We start from the raw sequence: 21,723 nt of genomic DNA, 5'->3' as shown, positions 1-21,723 counted from the left end.
ACACATTTTCAAAACTTAACACCTCTGCGTTCAGGATTTCACAGATCTCTGATGGAGACAGTCTATAACTCTGGGACAAACTACTTCACGATTGTTTTTCCTTTAAATAAAAAACTCATGTAAGGGATTGACAACATAGTTGACACATAATAGGTTGTGTATAACAGAAAAAAAAGGACCTGGGGGTGGATCTGGGAGGAGTTTGCAGGAGGAGTGGGGTTGAATATGGCCAAGATACACTGTGTGACATTCTCAAAGAATTAATGAACATTTAAAAAATAAAACAAAAAGATTTTACATAAAATTGACATTCATAGGGCATTTCTTTTCCCCTTAGGAGCAGTGGGAAGAAATATGAGAAGCCACAGGATTTTTAAAATTTATTTAATTTGGCATAGTTTGGACAAGAAAATAGGGCATAGTTTGGAATTTTGACCTCTTATTCAACTAGAGCAGATACATGAGCACATACATTGATTCTCTGATGTGGGTAAACTCTGGTACCCAAGATGTTCTCCATCTTGGAGAACCATTCTTGGAAAAGGAGAGACTATTCCTGAATGAGAAAGAGGGCTGGGGTGGGGGCAGGGGGTGTGGCGGAGTAGCACAGGGAGAGAAGTGCCCCTGGGGGAGTCCAGCTGAAGCCCCAGTGCTTTCTCCCACCTGACCCCCATTCTTCTGGGCCTGGAGCCGAGACCCCTCTTCCTTCACCCCGGCCCCATCCCACCTGTCCAGATGCTTGACTCCCAAGAGGGCCCTGCCGCCTGGGGCACTACACAGCCACAGCCTCCACCCCATCTGGACCCAGTCCACGTGGTCTCCCTGGGTTCCACACATCTGCTTTGACTGCACAGTCTCCTGGTCCAGGCTCTACTTTATTTCATCTTACTTTTTAATTTAATTAACTGACCAAACTGTTGATTTATAATTTTAATTTTTATCTCTCTCTTTCTTTCTGTCTATCTTTCTGTCTGTCTATCCATCTGTCTATCTATCTATCATCTGTGCTAAAAACATTTCTGACAAACACCAAAGCACTCAGTGCCCGGATTTGGCAGACAATAATCATCAGTGTTTTGTCAAAAATGTCTTGGTCATTTTTGTTTGTGATGAGCCTTGCTATGTAGCCCAGGCTGGCCTAAAATTCCTGCCCATTTTCCCTCTGAACCTGAGATTACACGTGTGTGTGTGTGTGTGTGTGTGTGTGTGTGTGTGTGTGACCATGCTCACCCGCCATGTCTACTCTTTTAAAGCTGTGGAGGAAGAGACAGACATGCGTGGCATCTTTCTTTGCCCTGTTCCCTGAGGTAGATTTCCTGTGCAGTGTTTCTATTTATTTCATGTTTTTGTGAAGGCAAGAAGCTGTGTCTGCAGAGACTGATTGAGGGGTTGGTGAGAGCTGCAGTGCTGTGGAGAGATTGGAATGCTGGGAGTCCAGGGGCTCATTTCCTTATCTTGGACTAGTTCTCACCTTCCTGAACAACCTTTCCTTGCCCCCCTCTTTGTCTAAAATAGCACCTTATGATTAAGAGCTAAAATCTTTGGGGGGGGGGGGTCTGTTAACATAGCAGACATCTAAGGTACACCAAGCCAAAAGCTAAGAAGGTATTTGAAACTTGCCTTGATTTATGACGTTGTCTGTTCTGCAAATCTATAATAACTTCATGGACCATGTTGCTTCCATGTTGGAACATGGAATTTGGGGTAACCTAAATCTGAGTTCCTGGGCCATAATCACTTAAAAATGTTCCCAGAAGATATCTTCTCTTCATCCCTTTCAGAGGACAGCTGTGTTTTTTGAGTTGACACTTACCTAGCCCAAGACAGTCATGGTTTCTAGTGCTGTCTGAGGTATTAGCTATTTTCCCTTAGTGTTGTGCTTCCTAGATTTACCCTACTCCAGTCCTCAGAGAGGCCCTCCGTTTATACTCTAACCCCCATGGGTTCTTCTATCTGGGAATGTATGGTGCTGGCTCCAAACCACTAAGTGAAGGATAGTTACACTGTTTCATTTCTTCCTGATGGCAACAATACTAAAAGTGTCTTATGCATACCATCTTGTGTGCTAAGTGAAGCGTTTTGTTTACTAGTGTATACATAGTGTGCAAAGCTTCAGCTTCCTGGCTATTATGAAATTGCTCTTCCATGTATGTCTATTCCTCCCAGGACTGCATGAGCCTTCTGACTCCTTCACAACCTAGCCAGGGCTTGGGGTGAAGGTGGACGCCTTGTCCTGCTTTGGATCTACTGTTAAAGATGACCCTCTTTTCTCAATCTTTTCATTCCCTTTTCTGTATCTTTGTTCATTTTCTCCTTAGTGTTTGCTTCATCCTGTTTATTTGTAAGGCACCTCTAACATTCTGGAAAGAGAGGCTTTGTTGGCTGTGGTCATGTCTTAGGCATACTTGGCGCAAGCAAAGTTGATGCTCATCTTTACGACAGAACTAAATGGGCTAGTTAATTTTTCAAACAAGTCTTTTGTTTTTCAACTCAAATCATGGTTTTTGTCTGGTTAGTTGTGGGGCCCGGGATCTCCCAATGCAGCCTAGACTGGTCATGGTCCTCCTGTCTCAGACTCTTGAGTGCTGGCAGGAGTCTCTGTGCCTAGACTTCCCCTGCCTGCCTTTTGCATGCACTTCTACTTGTGGTGAAATTATTGAGGCTTTGCTTATGGACGTCTAGAAAGGCTGGTGTTCCTCCTGTGTTAGCTCCTTGGAGAGAAAGGCGAGGTCAGTGATGGCAGGGGTTTCCTGGGGCTTTGGCACCCAAGTTTGAAGTATATCCTGGGCAGAACAGAAGATCTCAACCTGTTCACATATCGCTGTCTACACCACTTTCTTCCAGATTTCCTTGATATCTCGATCTTCTTTCGGGCCCCTAATGAATCAGCTCAGTCCACGACCACTGCCTGTGGGTCCTCATATACCTCTCCCTGGGGCGACTCCCTAGAAAGTGAGTGACCAGCTACAGATTCCAAGTCTATTAATCAAATAATAGCCCCTCTCTGCTGCTTTTCTGAGACATCTTAAGGAAGATTGTGGTGTAGATCCATTTTATCCAGCAACCCCGTGGACTGAGAGCAAGCCATTCTTTCTCCTTTCCCTGGTTAAAGGGACTCCCCACCCCAACCCAACCCACCCCAGGAAGCTTTAGGTGTGACCCAAGGGAGGAGCAGGGGTGCAAAAAGGTGAAGAGGCATGGATGTCTGAGCAGCCATTCTGAGGGCAGCTGTGCCTTTGAACCTTCTTGAATCTAATCTCGAATGTTCCCATTCTACTTGACAGTGACTTTCAGGGTCCTCTACCCTGAGGTCTCACTGATTCTGACACTGCCCAGCTCAGGCTACACTGACAGTTTCCTTCAGGGCTAGCAGCATGTTACCAGCTGGCTTTGATAGCCTCTGATTCTCTCAGAGAAAATTTCCATCCCTCCCAGCAGCTTTCTTCCTGGTGGCAAGAGCCTCAGGTGACTGCCTAATTTTGGCTATTAATTATATAGATAGTTCAAGGCCAGCCCAAGATACATAAAACCACGCTTTAAAAGGCTGATTTTTTTTAAAAGAAAGAAGAAAGTACTTGAAAATGAATACAATTAATATATTTAAAATATTTAATCAGATATTAAAGATGATAGAGAAAACCATCAGTTAAGACTTGGTCCTGTAGTAACTAGGATGGTGTGGTAGATACTCTCCATGTTCAGTTTGGCTGGACTTAGAGTCACCTAGGAGACACACCTCTGCACATATCTATGAGAGTGTTTCCAGAAATGGTTTATTTAGGAGGGACCATCCAACCAGAATGTGGGCAACATCATTGCAGGGGCTGGGGCACTAAACTGAAGAGAAAGGATTGGTAAGAACATGAGCTGAATGAAGATCAGTATTCTTTTCTTTCTCTGCCCAAATTCTGATTAAACATCTTACTTATATTCATTTTATTCATCTCACGTATTTTCTTCTCCTTCTTCTTGGCAAGTTCTCATGTATCTCAGGCTGGTCCCGTGCTCCCTATATAGCTGACCTTGAGCTTCTGCTCCTCCTCCACATCCCAAGGGCCTGGGTTATAGACATGGGCCACATACCAGGCTGGGGATCAAACCCAAGCTTTGTGTGCGCTAGGCAAGCACTCCGCCAGCTGAGCCGCATCCTCAGCCCAGCTTCATTCCATTTGCGGAGTACTGTGTACTTGGCTGCCATCGGGTTTATTCAGTAGACACTAAGGCTTCTTCTACAGAAACCCTAGGGCTCTTCCCCGTTTGGATGGGGTTTTGCTCATCCTGGTGTCAGACTGCTATTACAAATTGTGTGATCACACATAAAGGCCCAGGCATAGGTTTCTGCCTACTCACAAAAACATTTATGCCTTTGTACTGGTGCCCAGGGTGATCCTCAGGGGTGCCAGTGTTGCTGGGTAAGATTCTACTTCGCAGGTAGCAGAAGGTTAACGCTCTGACATTGTGCCCACTGTCTCACCGGCAGAGGCCTTGATTTTTCTTTTCCTGAAAAGGCATTGAAGTATTAGCCTTGTATTCTGAAGGCTCGTGTGAGGACTCATGGGCTGTGATGCTCCTGCCTCAAATCAACCATTGCTTGCAACCTCTCCCAGACCTGGGAAATTTCCAGTCTTCATTTAGATGTATGGTGACCAGAAGTCAGTTTGTTTTTTTCTTCCAGCATTTCTAGCTGCCTTTGGCAAGAAGGGGGCCTGAATGTGTCTGCAGCATCAACCATGTCTAGTGGAAATTGTATCAATTGCATGCTGGTGACTGTTGTACTTATATGTTTATGGGTAAGTTTAAGACAATGCTTGACGTTAAAGCCACAAATGCAGCATAGTTTTTGTCTAAGCTTAGGGAAGGGTTTCCATTACTCTGCACTCAATATGTGAGCCTTGCAGCTTTCTTTAGGGCAGAAGGAGACACTGTTCCTAATGGAAACAGCTGGTGTTTACATATTCTGTACTCCTAAAGGTCACGGGATCACTAATGTGACATTATCTTGCTAGAAGTGACTGTTCAAGCTCTGGCAATATTGTGTTGAACTATTGCCTGGCGATAAGGGGTAAGCTTGGAAATACTAGCATGCAGAAAGTGAATGTACAAATAGCAGTAGCTGAAAATTTCCAGAAAATGTTGTTGGGGAGAAAGGAAGGAAACAGGTGCATAAGAGATGATTCCTCATCACATGTAAGCACTCAGCTCTTCCTTAGGCACTAAAGAGTGCTGGAGCTGACGCCTACATAACAGATCGCAGTGGTTCGGACGCCCTTACAGCATGACAGAGGTCTCACAGATACGCACGTTTTCTTGTTGTTATTGTTTCTGCCAGAGATATTTGCAGTGAGGAAGGCAAGTGAAGGCATATTTTCACCCATCTGCTGGAAGAGATGCCTACAACTGCCATCCTTTCCAAACTGTTTCCTGTACACAGCATAATTACAGGGCACGTGAGGTGAGGCTGGACCACAATACGCCTGGAGGGGTCCAGAGAGACAGGGGAAGGAGGTGATGCTTGAGAACGGGGAGAAAACAGCAAGCCTGTCGTGCAAAGACGACAGGCAGGGAGAAGAGCCGCAGCCGGAGTGGTCACGTGCAAAGACGACACCCGGAAGCAGCGTATCTGATCTTCATTTTAAAAATCTCCGATGTATAGTTTTAGGGTTGAGAAGGTTATGTGCTCCAGACCCCTCCCTCTAAATTTCTTACACTTAATTCCCAAGAAGCTTGTATTTCTCTACTGTTGTGGAAGAAGTATAATAAGGATAGAACTTGAACACGTCCAGAAATAAAAGTAGCAGTCTAGCGTCCCAAGTCCCCATGAGTAAGATACCAATATCTTCACCACATATGTCAACAAACATTTATTGTTTGTTTTTTGTCCTCAAGGACAAAAAAACATGACATGACATTGCCAACATTCTCTATTACGGGCATTATTGATTACAGGTGAAATACAGAGGGTTTATTTGAAAGCTGCGTATTTTGTTTTGTCTTATATACATCATGTAGATCATAATTTAATCTTCCAAATTTTGCAAAAGCAAACAAACAAATAAACAAATAAACCTGTCCAGCAAGCAATGCAATCGAACCTATACACCAAATTCTCCATATTATCTTTTTTTGACTGCTTGACTGTGTATTTTCCTGTTCAGATTGGGTTGGCTCAAACGGCTTGGTGTTTTTCTTTCATTCTTTCGCTTATTCTTAAGTTCTTCTATATATTTCTACGTACTACATTCCTGGATTCCTAGTTTTTTCATGACTTAGTGATCCCCTCTTCTCTTTGGACAGTTTGCCTACATTTCACCCTCTGTCTGTCAAGCAGCTGTCCCTCACTGGGACAAAAGGACCACAATCATTAACCTTTGGAAAAAGCAAACGCATTTGGGCTCAAGACTTTAGAAGTCTGTGGTCATGTGGTCCCCTTGTTTCTGAGCCCCTGGGGAGAGGTCATAGTGACTGTGGTGGTTTGCATGAAAATGGCCCCTATAGATCTATAGGGAATGGCACTATTAGAAGGTGTGGCCTCGTTGGAGGAAGTGTGTCTCTAGGGGACCAACTTTGAGGTCTCAGAAGCTCAAGCTAGGCCTGCTGTCTGCCAATCTGGATGTGGAACTCTCAGCTACCTCTCCAGCACCACGTCTGCCTACACGAGCCACCATACTTCCCACCATGATGACAATGGACTAAACCTCTGAACTGTAAGCCAGCCCCAACTAAATGTTTTCCTTTATAAGAGTTGTCGTGGTCATGGTGTCTCCTCACAGCAATAAAGCCCTAACTAAGATAGTAGAGAACACATGATATTCAGCATGGGTTACCTCAAGGTGGCCAGGAAGCTCTTGAGTCAATGAGCGTCTGTCTCTGCATCAGTGAGCTCCTAAAGCATCTGCCTCTGCACCTGCTGCATCACTGACCACGCCCTCATACGTTTTGAGGGATAAGTTTTGAGTCACATCTAAACCACTACGCACTTGAAGTGGCATTGTGTTCCTGCCCAGCACTCACTGGTGGCTCTGGTTTTTTTTTTGTTGTTGTTGTTTTGTTTTTTGTTTTTTCCAAACAGTAGCCCGAGGCGTCACCGCACATAAGGACGATGCCTCTCTGGTACACAGGGCTACGGAGAGAAGAGTCCTGGTCTCCACTAACTGCCAGTTTTCCCAGCTCTTCGTCTGTCCTCTGGGAATCCAGGTACCCTACAGTTCCAGGAAACGCTCCTGGAAGTGCTCTAAGGTGAGCAGAATTTTTGCAAGTCTGTAAGGAATAGCTCAGCTGAACAGGATGTGAGAACAGATGGGTAGGAGAGGGAGAGAGAAAAGGTAGAGGTGGCCTTAAGGAAGAGCAAGCTGTAAGCAAACACTACTGGTATAGCTTGTATTTGTAGTTTTATTGAGAGATCGTGGACACGCGCATTTGTAATGTAAGATCTGAAGGGTTCCAACACGTGTTTATAATCATGAAACCATTACCATAGCCAACACGATGGTCATTTCCATCACCCTTCGTTTCTGGATGCTTCCCTGCCCCGCAATCCTCCCTCTTTCTCTGCATCTCAGGGACACACTAATCTGCTTTTTATCATGACATATTAGACATATTAGTTTAGATTCTCAAGAATTTCATATCAATGGAAAAGTGTGTAGGTTCTCTCTCTCTCTCTCTCTCTCTCTCTCTCTCTCTTTCTCTCTCTCTCCCCCCTGAGGTAGATTAGATATCTCTAATACAGAGAGATTACAGTGCTAGGAACCAGACACATTTCATATTTTATGTGAGCTTTCTGTCTGGGAAGATTTTTCATGGACTTTACCACATATGGATTCCCTACCTTCCCTACCAAAAATTCCAAAAGTGAAAAAAAAAGTGATGTATTGAGGGTCACATCACCAGCTTTTCATTTTGTTTTTACTCAGAAAACTCATTTTCCCCCTTTTTGAAGATAGATTTTTTTCTCTCACATAATATATCCTGATTATAGGTTCTCCTCCCTCTCCTCTTCTCCGTTCCCCCACCTCCCCTCCCATACAGATCCACTCATTAAAAAACAAATAGGTTTCTAGGCGGTAATAATAAAGTAAAATAAGATAAAATGAAAACAAACACATCAGAGTTGGACAAGATAAGCAAACAGAAGGAAAGGAGCCCAAGAGAAGACATAAGAACCAGAGGCCCAATCGTTTGCACTCTCAGATTCCGACAAAACACTGAACCAGAAGCCATACTATGTAAACAGAGGAGCTGGTGCAGGCCCTGTGCGTGCTGCCTCAGTCTCTGTGATTTCATACAAGCTTTGATCGTGTTGATTTAGAAAGCCTTATTTTCTCGGTGTCCTCCATCCTTTCTGGCTCTTACATTCTTTCTTCCTCCTCTTGTGTGGTTCCCTGAGTCGTGAGGGGAGGGATTTGATGGAGACATCCCATTTAGGGCTGAGTGTTCCAAGGTCTCTCACCCTCTGCACATTGTCTGGTTGTGGGTCTCTGTATTGGTTCCCATTCGCACTGATCTGAGTATACCAGAGGGTCATTAGGAGTCATTTTATTGCTGCCTATATTTTATTTATTTATTTATTTATTTATTTATTTATTTATTTATTATGTTTACAATATTCTGTCTGTGTGTATGCCTAAAGGCCAGAAGAGGGCGCCAGACCTCTTTACAGATGGTTGTGAACCACCATGTGGTTGCTGGGAATTGAACTCAGGACCTTTGGAAGAGCAGGCAATGCTCTTAACCACTGAGCCATCTCTCCAGCCCCCTGCTGCCTATATTTTTAAAAAAAGAACAATGGTATTTGGCTTTACCCTATGTCCCTGGGCTATCTAGTCCCTGGTTCTTGGTCATCCAAGCAGGGTTGGGTGTGGGTTCCATCTGGTGGAGTGGATCTTAAGTCAAATTAGATATTGTTGGTTACTCCCACAAGCTTTGTGCCACTGTTACCCTAGTGTATCTTATAGACAGGGCACCATTGTATATCAAAGGGCTTGTAGCTGGCTTGGTGTCTCCATTTCTCCTTTGGTAGCCTGCAGAGTACCTTCCTGTACCAAAGATGCTAGAACACAGGAATGGAACATGGTTGTCTATGTAGGCACTAGCTTGACTTAGCCAAAGTCAATGGATTATGTAAATGTTGTCCTTAGGAATGGGCCTTGCTGTTGATTTGTGGAGAGCAACTATAGTCTTGGCAATAGCCTGGGTTGATTGGGGTCCCCATAGAACCCCTTTGTCCAAGAACTTAGTTAGATGTACCCCAATTTTGATACTGGACGTTTCATTTGGTGACAAGAAATGACCAGTCGGGGCTCTGTCGCCTCATTATTTGACAATTTTATCTAGATCACCTTCATGGATGTATATATTTGAGGAAGCTTCTACTGTATTAGGTTTCCATACAACACCTCAATTGGCCCTTAATTTTAACTGCCCCTCCCCATATTCCTTCCTTCCTCTTTCCCACTTGATTCAACCATTCCAGCCCCCTCCCCATTCATCTATAACTATCTATTATTTCCCTTTTCTAATGAGATTTAGCTTTAGCCCCTAGTTCCTTACTCTATGCCTCTTCTCTCTGGTTTTGTGAATTATAGCTTGCTTATCCATGATTTAATAGCTAATATCCATGTATTTTTCTCTCTGGGTCTGGGATACCATCAAGCTGGTGGATAATGCTTGTAATCCCAGCATTTAGAGGTGGAGGCAGAAGAACGAGGAAACCAAAGTCATCCTCTACTACATAGTGAGGTTCAGGCCAGCCTGGGATACATGAGACCCTGTCTCTAAAAATGAAACATTAATGTGTGTGTACTTATTTTCATTTATAATCAAACAATGCATAAAATAGACTGTATATCACAATCCAAGACTGGTTCATCATGTGAAAACTGTTAAGTTTCAAACATAGGACTAATGGATTTGTCCCATCTGAATGGCACCTATTTAAAATATCAAAGCTGGACCTAGCCACCAAGTTCTCCCAGCATCCCTCAGTTCCTACCAGTTACAGGGTATGGCTGGAAGATCCTGCCCACTACCCTGAGCTTTCCAGCCCAGGGTTTGGGTTGCTTTTCCCCCAGAGGATTGTCCCTATATAATCCAGATGTTCTGGTTACCCCTCTGCCTTTTGGACCTCTGGCCTCCTGGCTGCTGCACCTGGTTCTCCTGGCTCCTCTCTCCCTTCCACCCACCCCATGGCCCAGCTCAGGCTGGTGATGTCCCCTCTGGACTCTCCCAGACGTCCCTGCCTATGACTATACTCTCCCCATATCCACAGTGAACCTTCTCCTCTACCACACTGAGGAGCAGTTGGGTCCTTTCTTTTCCTTTTTATTTCTTTTCTTTTCCACCCCCCCCCCAAAAAAAATCTCAAAACTACAATAATAGGAAGCAGGTTCTTGATAGAAAGAGAAGGAAAGGGGGCAGGAGGGGGATTTGAGATGGTAGGATTGTTCTATGCCTTGACTGGGGTGGTGGTTGTTTGACTGAAACTATAAAAACATCTAGACTTTTATGTTCTCTCGAAGTGAGAATGTAAGTAATGTATAATTTTTTTTAAAAAAAATGAAGAGGGACCATGGATGGAACAAACACAAAAAAGCTGGTCACCATTGAGATAGGTTGTGAGTAGATCAGGTGTGGAAGCTTCCAAAGTGAAAAAGCAGAATCCGCATCACAGACGCAGCGACCCCCTGACCTCACCGTCCCCCTTACTGCCCGACCCGTCCCGTCCCGTCCACCTCTCGACTGTCTTTGTCAGCAGAGGAAACTCTGACTGGACCCAGTTGCGTTCTCGGTTTTGTTCTGCTACTCTCTGAAGTCATCACCGGTATCTTACTGAGATCACCAGTGACCTCCCGACCTTCATGTCGGCAAGGCAAGCAGCCCTCCTTTCCCTGCCGTCCTGCCTTCGATCCCCATCTCAGCATCCTTTGCGAGTTTCTCTTCTCAGTTTCGGGAGCGTCACTCACGCTCGCTCCCCAGTGTTATTTTTCTCTCTTCACACCTCTTAGTTTCGCCTCGTCTCCTCTTTACTAAACCTCTAACTAGGATGTGCCTGAAGACTAGATCGGACAGGTTTTTCTGTTTTGTTTGTTTGTTTGTCTGTCTGCTTGACACAACCTAGGGTCATCTGAGAAAAAAAGGAACCTCAATTGAAAAAATTGCCTCCTTCAGATTGGCCTCTGGGCAATCCTGTAGGGTGTTTTCTTGATTAATGATCGATGATCCATCCCACTATAAGGTACTGCTACCCCTGGCAGGTGGCCCTGAGAAGTACGGGTAGCTGGGTAGAAGTACGAGTCTGAGATCAAGTGAGAAGTACGGGTAGCTGGGTAGAAGTACGAGTCTGAGATCAAGCGAGCAAGGAACAATCCTCCAAGGTTTCCGCTTTAGGTTCCTGCCTTGGGTTCTGGCTCTGACTCCCCTCAGTGATGGCTTGAGACCGGGGAGCTGTAAGATGAAATAAACCCTTTCCTCCCCAAGTTACTTCTTGGCACAGGAAAGCCAGCCAAAGCAACCCCAATTCTCTTTTAGAGTTAGCCTCTGTCCTCTGTGCCAGTGACTAGCGACTATGGCATTAAATACTGTTGGCTTGTGATTGACACATTAGCACCTGTGGCCTTGACAGCATGCAGAAACTCCCAAGTTACACTTGACACATGTATCTAGTCCCCCCAGCATCTCAAAGACAACGTGTCTATAAAATTAATACAGTTCTCTCTGTACACCCATGCCCTACCAGCCCACAGTCCAAGGAAATTCCTCCATCCCCTGTCACTTAAGTTAGCTCAGGAGTCCTCCCTGACTCCTCTCTGCCAACATCCCTTTATCAGCTATGGACTTCTGAAGCACAGCCAAATGCCTTCCGTTTCCATTTTGTTTTTGTTTGTTTTGGTTTTCAAGACAGGGTTTCTCTGTGTTGCTTTGGTGCTTGTCCTGGAACTTGCTTTGTAGACCAGGCTGGCCTTGAACTCAGAGATCAACCTGCCTCTGCCTCCTGAGTGCTGGGATTAAGGCGTGTGCTACCACCACCTGGCCCAATTTCCATTTCTGCTAAGACCACAGTTTAAGACACTATGTTCTTGGCTTGCTTACTTGCTCTCCTTATTTGTTTGTCTTTCTTTCTTTATCTGTTTCTTACACACATTCCTTTCTCTCTTTTCCCTTCTTTGGCAAATGTTTATGTTAAACTTAAATTATGTAATTTTATATACAGTTTTAAGAATGGTGATCATAAAACAGGAAATGTAAAATTTAAATTTTATGAAGCTATATTATTCTTGTATTTTCTTTGAAATACAATCTGGATTCCGTCTTTAAAAAATTCTTCTTTTATATGTATGAATGTTCTGTCTGGGTTCATTTATGTATGTACCACATGTGTTCCTGGTGCCCGAGGAAGCCAGAAGATGCTGGATCTCATCGGAACTAGAGTCACAGTTGGTTGTGAAGTACCATATAGGTATTGGGAACCGAACCCAGGTCCTCTGCAGATAAAGAACTGGTCTTAACTGCTGAACCATCCTTCCAACCCCAACAAACTACATTTATTGATTGATGATTGATTGTTTTCAATACATCCCGACCACAGTTTCCCTTCTCTCCTCTCTTCCCAGTCCACCCCATTCTCTCCTTTCCTCCAGATCCACTCCTCCTTCATTTCCTTTTAGAGAAGAGCCGGTCTCCCAGTGAGAGCCACCAAACACAGCATAACAAAATAAAATAAGACTAGGCGCAAACCCTGCTATCAAGTCTGGGTAAGGAACCCAGCAGGAGGAAAAGGGTCCTGAGCAGATGAAAGAGTCTGAGATACCCCAACTCCCACTGTTAGGGGGTCCCACAAAAAAACACCAAGCTAACAACCATATATGCAGAGGACCTAGCACAGACCCATGCAGGCTTTGTGATTAGTGATTGCTGCTTCAGTCTCTGTGAGCCCCTCCGAGCCCTGCTTAGTTGATTCTGTGGACCATGTTCTCCTGGTGTGCTCATCCTTCCTGTCTCCTACAATCCTTCCTCCCCCTCTTCCACAGGGTTCCCTGAGCGCTAAGGGTCAGACCTAATAGAGATCTCCAATTTGCACTCTCTCTCTCTCTCTCTCTCTCTCTCTCTCTCTCTCTCTCTCTCTCTCTCTCTCTCTCTCTCCCCAATGTTTGACTGTGGGTCTCTGCATGTGCTCCCATTAGCTGCCAGAGGAAGCTCCTCTGATGACACTTGATCTAGGCACCAGTCTATGAGTATATAAAATATCATTAGGAATCATCTTATTTATTTATTTTTTGTTTATATTATAGGCTTCTGGGCTATTCGGCTTCCAGTTCTTGGCCATCCAGGCAGTGTCAGGCATGGGCTCCCTCTCATGGCATGGGCCTCAAGTTAGACCCATCATTGGCTGTCCACTCCCACAGGTTCTGAGCCCCTCAGTTACCTCACTCAGCATGACTATTTTTGTAGTTCCATCTATTTGACTGTACTCCCCATACTCTCTCCCTCCCAACACCGATCACTCCTTTTCCCATTCCCACCTACCCCCAGTCCACCAGCAAAATCCATTCTCTTTTCCCTTCCCAAGGAGGTCCATGTATCTTCCTTAGAGCCCTACTTGTTACTTAGCCTCTCTAGATCTGTGGATTGTAGCATGATTATCATTCACTTATAGTCTAATATAATACCATGTTTGTCTTTCTGGGTCTGGGTTACCCCATTCAGCATGACTTTTTTGTAGTTCCGTCCATTTGACTGTAAATTTCATGACGTCATTTTGTTTTTAACAGCTGAGTAATACTCCATTGTGTAAATCTATCAAATCTTTATCCATTTGTCTGTTGAAAGGCATCTAGGTTGTTTTCAGTTTCTGGTTATTATGGACAAAGTTGTTATTAAAATAGCTGAGCCAGTGTCCTTGTGGTAGGATGGAGCATCCTTTGGGTGGAATAGTTGGGTCTTGAGGTAGATTTTCTGAGGAACTGCCATATTGTTTTCCACAGTGGCTGTACAAGTTTGCATTCCCACCAACAAAGGAGGAGTGTTCTCCTTACACCACATCCTTGCTAGCATGAGCTGTCACTTGGGTTATTGATCTTAGCCATTCTGACAGGTGTAAGATGGAGTCTCAAAGTAGTTTTGATTTATATTTCCCTGATGGCTAAGAATGTTGAACATCTCTTTAAGTGTTTCTCAGCCATTTGAGTTTCCTCTATTGTGAGTTCTGTTTAGTTCTGTGCCCCATTTTTATTTAGATTAGTTGCTTTCTTGATATATAGTTTCTTGAGTTTGTCATATATTTTAGACATTAGCCCTCTATCAGATCTGGAGTTGGTGAAAATCTTTTCCCATTCTGTAGAACAGCAATATGGTAAAATATAGAAGAATCAGGAAAAGGGAAATAAGAACCAACAGTTAAAATGGGAAAATTTAGAAGTATTTCACTGGCATTGGCTAAACGAGACACACAGAACAGAGACATCAATGAAGCCCCTCTAGCTTCATGCAAGTCCTGCATCCTGCAGGAATTCCCTTCAGTCTGTCATGTTTCTTAAACATAATTTGTGGAGGGGGAAATTAAGTTACCTTTTTATTTGCTGTATTTTTTATTGTGAGGGTAATCCAGAATTTTACCAGCTGTTCTTAACACGGCCAATTACATAGCTTATATTATTATTGCGTCATTTCTCTGTTTTTCCAACCCCCTTCCTCCATTGGTGAATTTTATTCTTGGTAGTGCTTTGACAGTTAGATACCCCTGCTGGGCTTGGTGACACACACCTCTAATCCCAGCCCTGGAGAAGCTGAAGCAAGAAGATTGTGAGTTTAAAGTCAGTCTGAGCTATATAACAAGGCTCTTGTCAACAAAAAGAAAAGAATATGAAGAATTCTCTAAATGTGTTTATGGACACCTTTGGTAGCCCTAATACAAGATACTATGTGCTTTATGAATCCAGCTTGACTTAAAGCTTGGGTTATTGGCTCTAAGCCCCGACATTATTGGTTAAAATGCTCTGATATCAGGGATATAAAATAGATGAAGAGACTTTCATGATAACATCAAAACTTGGAATAAGCTGAAATATGGAGTCTCTTGTTGACCCTCAAGATTCTCCCTGGTTTAACTTTCCTGAATTTCACGTGGTTTAAAAAGCCAAACGAAAATAAAATAAAATAATTAAAATGTCAGGCGAGAGATGGCTCAATGAATAAAAGTTCTTGTCACACAACCCTGGTGATTTGAGTTCAATCCCCAGGACCAGGAAAGGAGGAAGGCATGAGCTGACTCTGACAGCCGTCTGCTAACTTGCGCTTGCACGCTCTGGCGCATGTGTGCCCTTTATCACAGCTTAAGAAAAGTAAATCAATCACGCGGTAGTAAAACAATATTACAGGTTTAAAACAAAGTGACTCTACCATGCTTTCTGCTGTTCTTTTGGTATCGATCGGAGTATTTTCTTTCAAAAATATGTGTGTACGGCAACCTCTTGGTGGTATATGATCTTTTGATAGTTATCTTTTGGTAAATGAAGCTTTGCTTAGTCGTCCCACCTCACACACATATATATTTGCATAGCAATTGTTAGTTAGGGCATAGTTGGTGTTTTCATGCCATGATTCATAGCTAGCACTCACTGTTGAGCCAGGAGGCAACATCCTTCTTATGCGAACAGTCATCTCACAGCTTTGTGTTTTTTTTTTTAAATTTTCTTCCAATACACACCTCAATGGGTTTTTAAAATTGGGTTCTGGGGATCAAACTCAGGTTCCCAGGTTTATGCAACAAATATTTTACTGAATGAACCATCTCTCTGGCCTCTTATACACACTATAAAGGATATTTTCTTGTTGGTGCAAAAACCACAGATCTCATCTTAAAGGGAATAAGGGGTAGTTTATACTAGAGCCATTTTGAGTGACCAGGGCCCAGGAACACACATTTAAACAGCTCCAGATTCCACATTCCAGTGTGGAAACTGGTTCGTGAAGTTCTTACGGTTTTTACAGCACAATGAAAGTCATAAATCAAGGCAAGTTTAAAATACATTAGTGGGTACCCCAGAGGGGCAGTCGTAGCAAGATAGAGGAAGCATTTCTATAGGCCCAAGATGCTCTCGGCGACATTCTTAGCTTTTTGGGTTGGTGGAATCTGATTAATAGTGATAAGATAAAAGATTCCAAAAGGTTTCTATCGATTGCTCACAAGATGCTAGTTCAGACCCAGAGGTGGGGAAGGAATGGCTGCTGGGGTGGGAGTTTGGAACTAGCCCAAGATCAGGTATTATGCCTCTGGACCTGCAACATCGCATGTTCTCACGCACTACTGCAGGGCTAATCAGTCAGTCTCTGCAGACATGGCTTCCTTCCAGAAGGTTTTGTTCACAGGATTAACTCAAATCCTACTCATTTAAACATAAATATTATACTTAAAACCTCACGTTTACATCTAGTCTGATGTTTATCAAATACTGTGGACTAGCCAAACTGACACATAAATTAACCCTCATAGGAGGTGACCAAGAATTTGACAAATCCTTACTCAAATTCTAAAACCTTTCTGGGTAAGGGGAAGGGGCCCTTCTATTTCTAGTAGTCTGGCCTTCAAGTTCTAGCTGCATCTTAGTTTCGTCTCTGTTTCCTCTTCCCAGTATGTCTGCTTCTGCTTGTGTCTGGAGCTCTGTTTCTGGGTACCACTTTCTAGAAAGCCAGAGAAGATGCTGGGACCCTTTGTGGCATTGGTCATGAGTGATGCTCTTCTCAAAAGCTTTTGCTTTGCCTTTGGACCTCTTCATTGATACTTTAACATCATCTCTTTTTAAGAGTTTATTAAGGTTTAGTTTAATTATTCATTTCCTTCTCTCCTATTTCCCTTTTCAATATCAACTCTTGAAAGTATTCAATGCAAATTCCGAATTGTTTGAAGACTGTCTGAAATGTGCACACTAACATCTTATACGCAGGTGCCGCCTGAACCCTTATGAAGAACAGTGTGTCATCTGTAATTCTTTCTCTCACTTATTTCACCAAACACTACCTTTGTTGCGCAGAATGTCATGGTTTACTTTCTATTGCTGCAATAAAGATCATGACCCAAAGCAACTGGGGAAGGAAAAGATTTACTTGCTTTGCATGTATTACCATAGTCCATCACTAAGGAAAGCCAGGGCAGGAGCTCAGGCTAAAAAAGGACCCAGAGGCAGGAACTGCAGCAGAGGCCATGGAAGAGTGCTGCCTACTGACTTGCTCACAGCCTCATGTCCATCTACCTTTCTTAGTCACCCAGGACCACCCGGCCGGAGGTGGCACTGCCCACGGTGGGCTAGCCATCCCACATCAATCCACAGTCGAGAACGTGCAACCCTGACCGCCTGAAGCCTAATCTTTGGCTCACTCCCCATCCCTGCTTCCCTCTTTTACTCTCGCTCCTCCCCTTACTTAGGACAGTCTTCCTATAACCCAGACTGGCATTGGATTTATGATCCTGCAGGGATTATAGGTTTGCATCACCATGCTACCTAAGCCATGCTTCTTCAGGATGCGCAGTCAGCATCCGCCAGCTCTACCCACCTACTCCCAGATAACCTTCCCTGCGCTGCCAGCACAGACAGACAAACATCTTTCCCAGATACCTCGTCCATGCCACTTTATAACTTATGCGGAGAATATCTGCAGGACACATTCTGTGCTGTAGCGTTGTCGAAGCAGACGTGAAACGGCATGTACCTCTATTCTCAAGAGTCTCTTTTAGGTCAGTCATCTTGTAAGCGACGGTATCCGCTCTTAGCTTTTCAAGTGAAAAGTAGCTGAGAGATCCGGGTGCTCCTGGGATAAGCAATGCTGTGTGAGGCAGAAGGGATGCTAGAAAAGCCATTCCACTCTGGAGCGACCCTAGGGAGTGAGCAGGGGAGCCGTGACACATATCTGCTGGGTTTTAAAATTGCATCCTTAGGAGAACCTGGTAGCGTTGCTCCCTCACTGTGTGGAGAATACAAAACCCAAGCATCGAAAAAATGGTTATTGCCACAAGGTGTACAGTAACCAACAGGTATGGTTGCTTACTTTTCTGTGGTAGAGAGGGTGTGACCTTGTCCCTGTGTGAATACCACTCTACTCTCTGGCTGGAAGAAACCAGGAAGTCACCAGGGCTCAGGAAGTGCAGGGTGGGACTGAGTTCCAGAGTCACGGCATTCCTTTCTCCTCCTACTTGTATTCTGAAAAACTTGAACTTCTAGGAAATGAAAGAATAGCCCAATGAACACCTTTCCATTCTTTGTCAAGTTTCACTAGTGTTACCCTTTGGTCACATTTTCTTTCTTTTTCTATGTATACTCACCCATAATCTAGCTATCTGTCTACATACCTACCCATCTATCTCTCCATCCTACCCATTCATCTGCCCAGCTATCATTTGAATGTTCTACCGTATGTCTTCAGCACCAGCTCTCAAGAACAAGAGCATCCTCACCAATAACTACCATATGGTCTCACAGTAGACAAACTGAACACTAGTACAATGGTATCATGTTTCTCTGTAGAGGGTCGGGAGTACGTGCTCTGAGCTCTGCAGGTCAGACAGCCTCTTTTGCAAGGCCTCAGTTCTGTCGTGAGAGAGCAGAAGCAGCTACACATGTACACAACATAAAGGCGTAGGGCTGGATCCTAGAAAATCTTTATTAGAAAAAAACAGGTGGTGAGCTTGTCTAGACTCTCTCTTGCTCTCCATTGTATTCAAGAGCTGGTAAATTCCCCAGTTCCTGGTATATTACAGTAGTCAGTCTTTCTGTTTGTTTTTGTGTTTTGAGACAGGGTCTCACTTTGTAGCTCTGTTTGGTCTGGATCTTGCTATGTAGACCAGGCTGGCCTTGAACCCACAGAGATCCCCTGCCTCTGCCTCCCAAGTGCAGGGATTAAAGGTACACACTACCACACAAAGCTGTAGCATTCAGTCTCAGTTTTGGAAAGATGTCATCCGGATGGATCAATTCACTAAACCACATTTGAATTTCCAGCAGATCTCTCTCTTTATTTGTAAACATGGGTCTGTACCATAAATATTACATGGCCTTCCATTCTTAATATAAACATGGTAAAATCTAAACACAGAGGGTGCCATTGTGGGCATTTTCAGTATGTGGCCCAGTGCCGCTGACTGTGTCCAGACTGTCATGGCAACACCATTACTTCCCATCCCCAGAATGTCACCTTCCTCAACTGAGGTTCTGTTCCTGCTGAAAACCCTTGCCCCTCCTCCTTAGCACCCCTCATCACTGTGGACTTGACCATTCCAAGAGCTCCACATGGCTGGAATCTACAGCATTTATCTTCGAATGATTGCTCGTTCACTTAGCATGTCTTCAGGTTTCATCCATGTTGCAGAACATGTCAGGACTCCATTCTTCCTAAAGCCTGTGCACACACCATGTTCTTTTCTTCCATTGATTTTCGATCAAGTTACTTCCATTTTTTGAGTCTTGTGAACAGAGTTACTAAGAACATGGGTTCTAGATTCATTCTTTTTAAAAAAAAAAAAATTTAAATGTACGGGTGTTTCGCCCGCATGTCTGTCTGTGACTGTGTTTGTACAGTGCCCATGGAAGTTAGAAGAGGGTGTAAAATCCTCTTCTATATCCCTAGGACTGGAGTTATAGATGATTATAAACTGCCTTGTGCTGGAACCTGAACCTGAGTCCTTTGGAAAAACAGCTGGTTCTCTTAACTGCTGATCTGTCTCTCCAGCCCCTCTAGAGTCTTCTTGGAGAAATGATACCCCACATCAGATGCTTACCTAAACTGATTTTGCTGTGAAGTCATCTGAGAGGAAGAAACTCAGTTAAGAAAATGCCTGCTTCCTTTCCTGTTTGAATGCCTGTACTGGCTTCCTTCAATAGTGGACTACAGTATGGAAGTGTGAGCCAAATAAACCCTTTCCTCCCCCACTGGCTTTTTGGTTATGGTGTTTCATCTCAGCAACAGAAGCCCTAGCCAAGATAGTGCTACCTTTAACACAGTAGTGAATCATTTGGAACTGGGTTTACTGGGAAATATCCACGCTAACGATCCTGTTGTCCCTCCCCCATTTCCTTCCTCAGGGCTTCAGCATCTGTTGCCTGATTTAGAAAAAGGCCTAGTTCCCCCCTCTCTCTGGAATTCCTTATGTTTGTCTTCCTAAGGCGCTTCCATTCATCCTTAAACACCTAGAGTTAATAGTTACTCAGAGAAGCTTCCTGAGTCTTGGCAGACAACACGATCATCTGCCTTTCTGTTCTGTAAAGCATGAAATAGCATGACGAGAAGAGCATCACTACATTATATTGGAAGAAATTTATGCATTTCTTGGGTATTTGGCTTTTTAAATAGTATTTTTTACTAATTATTTGATAACATCATACAATATGTTTTGATCACATTCACCCTCCTCAACCAGCTTCTCTCACATCTACCCCCGCTTCCCTAACCACCTAAAGTCTCCCTTTCTCCCTCTTCCTCTCCCGGTTCCCCTTCTTCCCTTTCTTAAATCCATCAAATGTGGTCTGTATACCAGGTTGGACACCATAAAAAAAATGGATTCTCCTCTCCCAGGACTACCAAAAGCCAGTAGCTCCTCAGCTGGAGGTGGGACTTCATGTTCATGTCTCCCAGCTCCTTCAGTAGTGTGCAGAGGACCTTCCGGTACTATGAACATTAGTCCACAGGGGTGAAGGCTCCAGGTAGGCACCAACCTAACTTCCCTGTGTTCGGTGACTTTTGTCTTCAGACACTGTCTTCAGCAATAGGGCCTTACTGTCTGGTTGTGGAGAGCAACCAACAGCCTTTGCAGTAGCCTGGGTTGCTTGAGTTTCCATTCATTCCTCTGACTCACAACTCCTAGATGCAGCCCATTCCCAGTACTGAAAGCTTCATTTGATGACAAAAGATGTTCACTGGGGGCTCCGTTTCCCCTGTTATGTGGTGATTTCATTTAGATTGCCTTCATGCATGTATTCTTTAGGAATCTCCCACTGTATTAGGTTTCCATATGACCCCTCAAATGGCCCTTAGTCTTAGCTGCTCCCCCTCACTCCCCTCTTCTCTCTTCCTGTCTTATCCTCCTATTCTAGTCAGTCTATAACTAATTTTTTACTTTTCCTAGAGACACCCATCTCGCCCCCAAGTTCCTTACTTTATACCTAACTTCCATAGTTATATGGATTGTAGCTTGCTTATCAGTGACATCAGCTAGTATCCACGAAAATGTGAATGCATGCCTTATTTGTATTTTCATCTCACTTAGGATGAATTTTTTTTTCTAACTCCATCCATTTATGTGAAGAATTACGTAAAGAACTGTGTTGGGATGTTGGTGATGAGTGCATAGACTGTCTTTAGTAGGACGGCCGTCTTCACTACAGTCATCCTGCTGACCTGTGAGCATGGTAGGTCTTCTTCTCATCTTTTGATGTCGTCTTACATTTTTTCTCAGTGTCTTAAAGTTTTTTTTTTTAAATCATACAAGCTTTTAAGTTGCACGATTAGATTTATCTCAAGATGCTTTATATTTTTAAGGCTATTGTGAAATGTGGTGTTTCCCTGATTTTTTTCACAGTCTGTTTCTCTTACTATAAGAAAGGCTATTGATTTCTGTGGGCTAATTTGTGTCCAGCTACTTTGCTGGAATTTCCCAGTACAAATTTTGTGGTTTCCTTATGTATACTCTCATATCATCTGCAAATAAAGATATCATCTGCAAATAAAGATATCATCTGCAAA

This window comes from Arvicola amphibius, chromosome 11, assembly GCF_903992535.2.
Source record: "Arvicola amphibius chromosome 11, mArvAmp1.2, whole genome shotgun sequence".
Lineage (NCBI taxonomy): Eukaryota > Metazoa > Chordata > Mammalia > Rodentia > Cricetidae > Arvicola > Arvicola amphibius.
The sequence above is the reverse complement of the archived record's forward strand: the minus strand, read 5'-3'. Positions refer to the sequence as shown.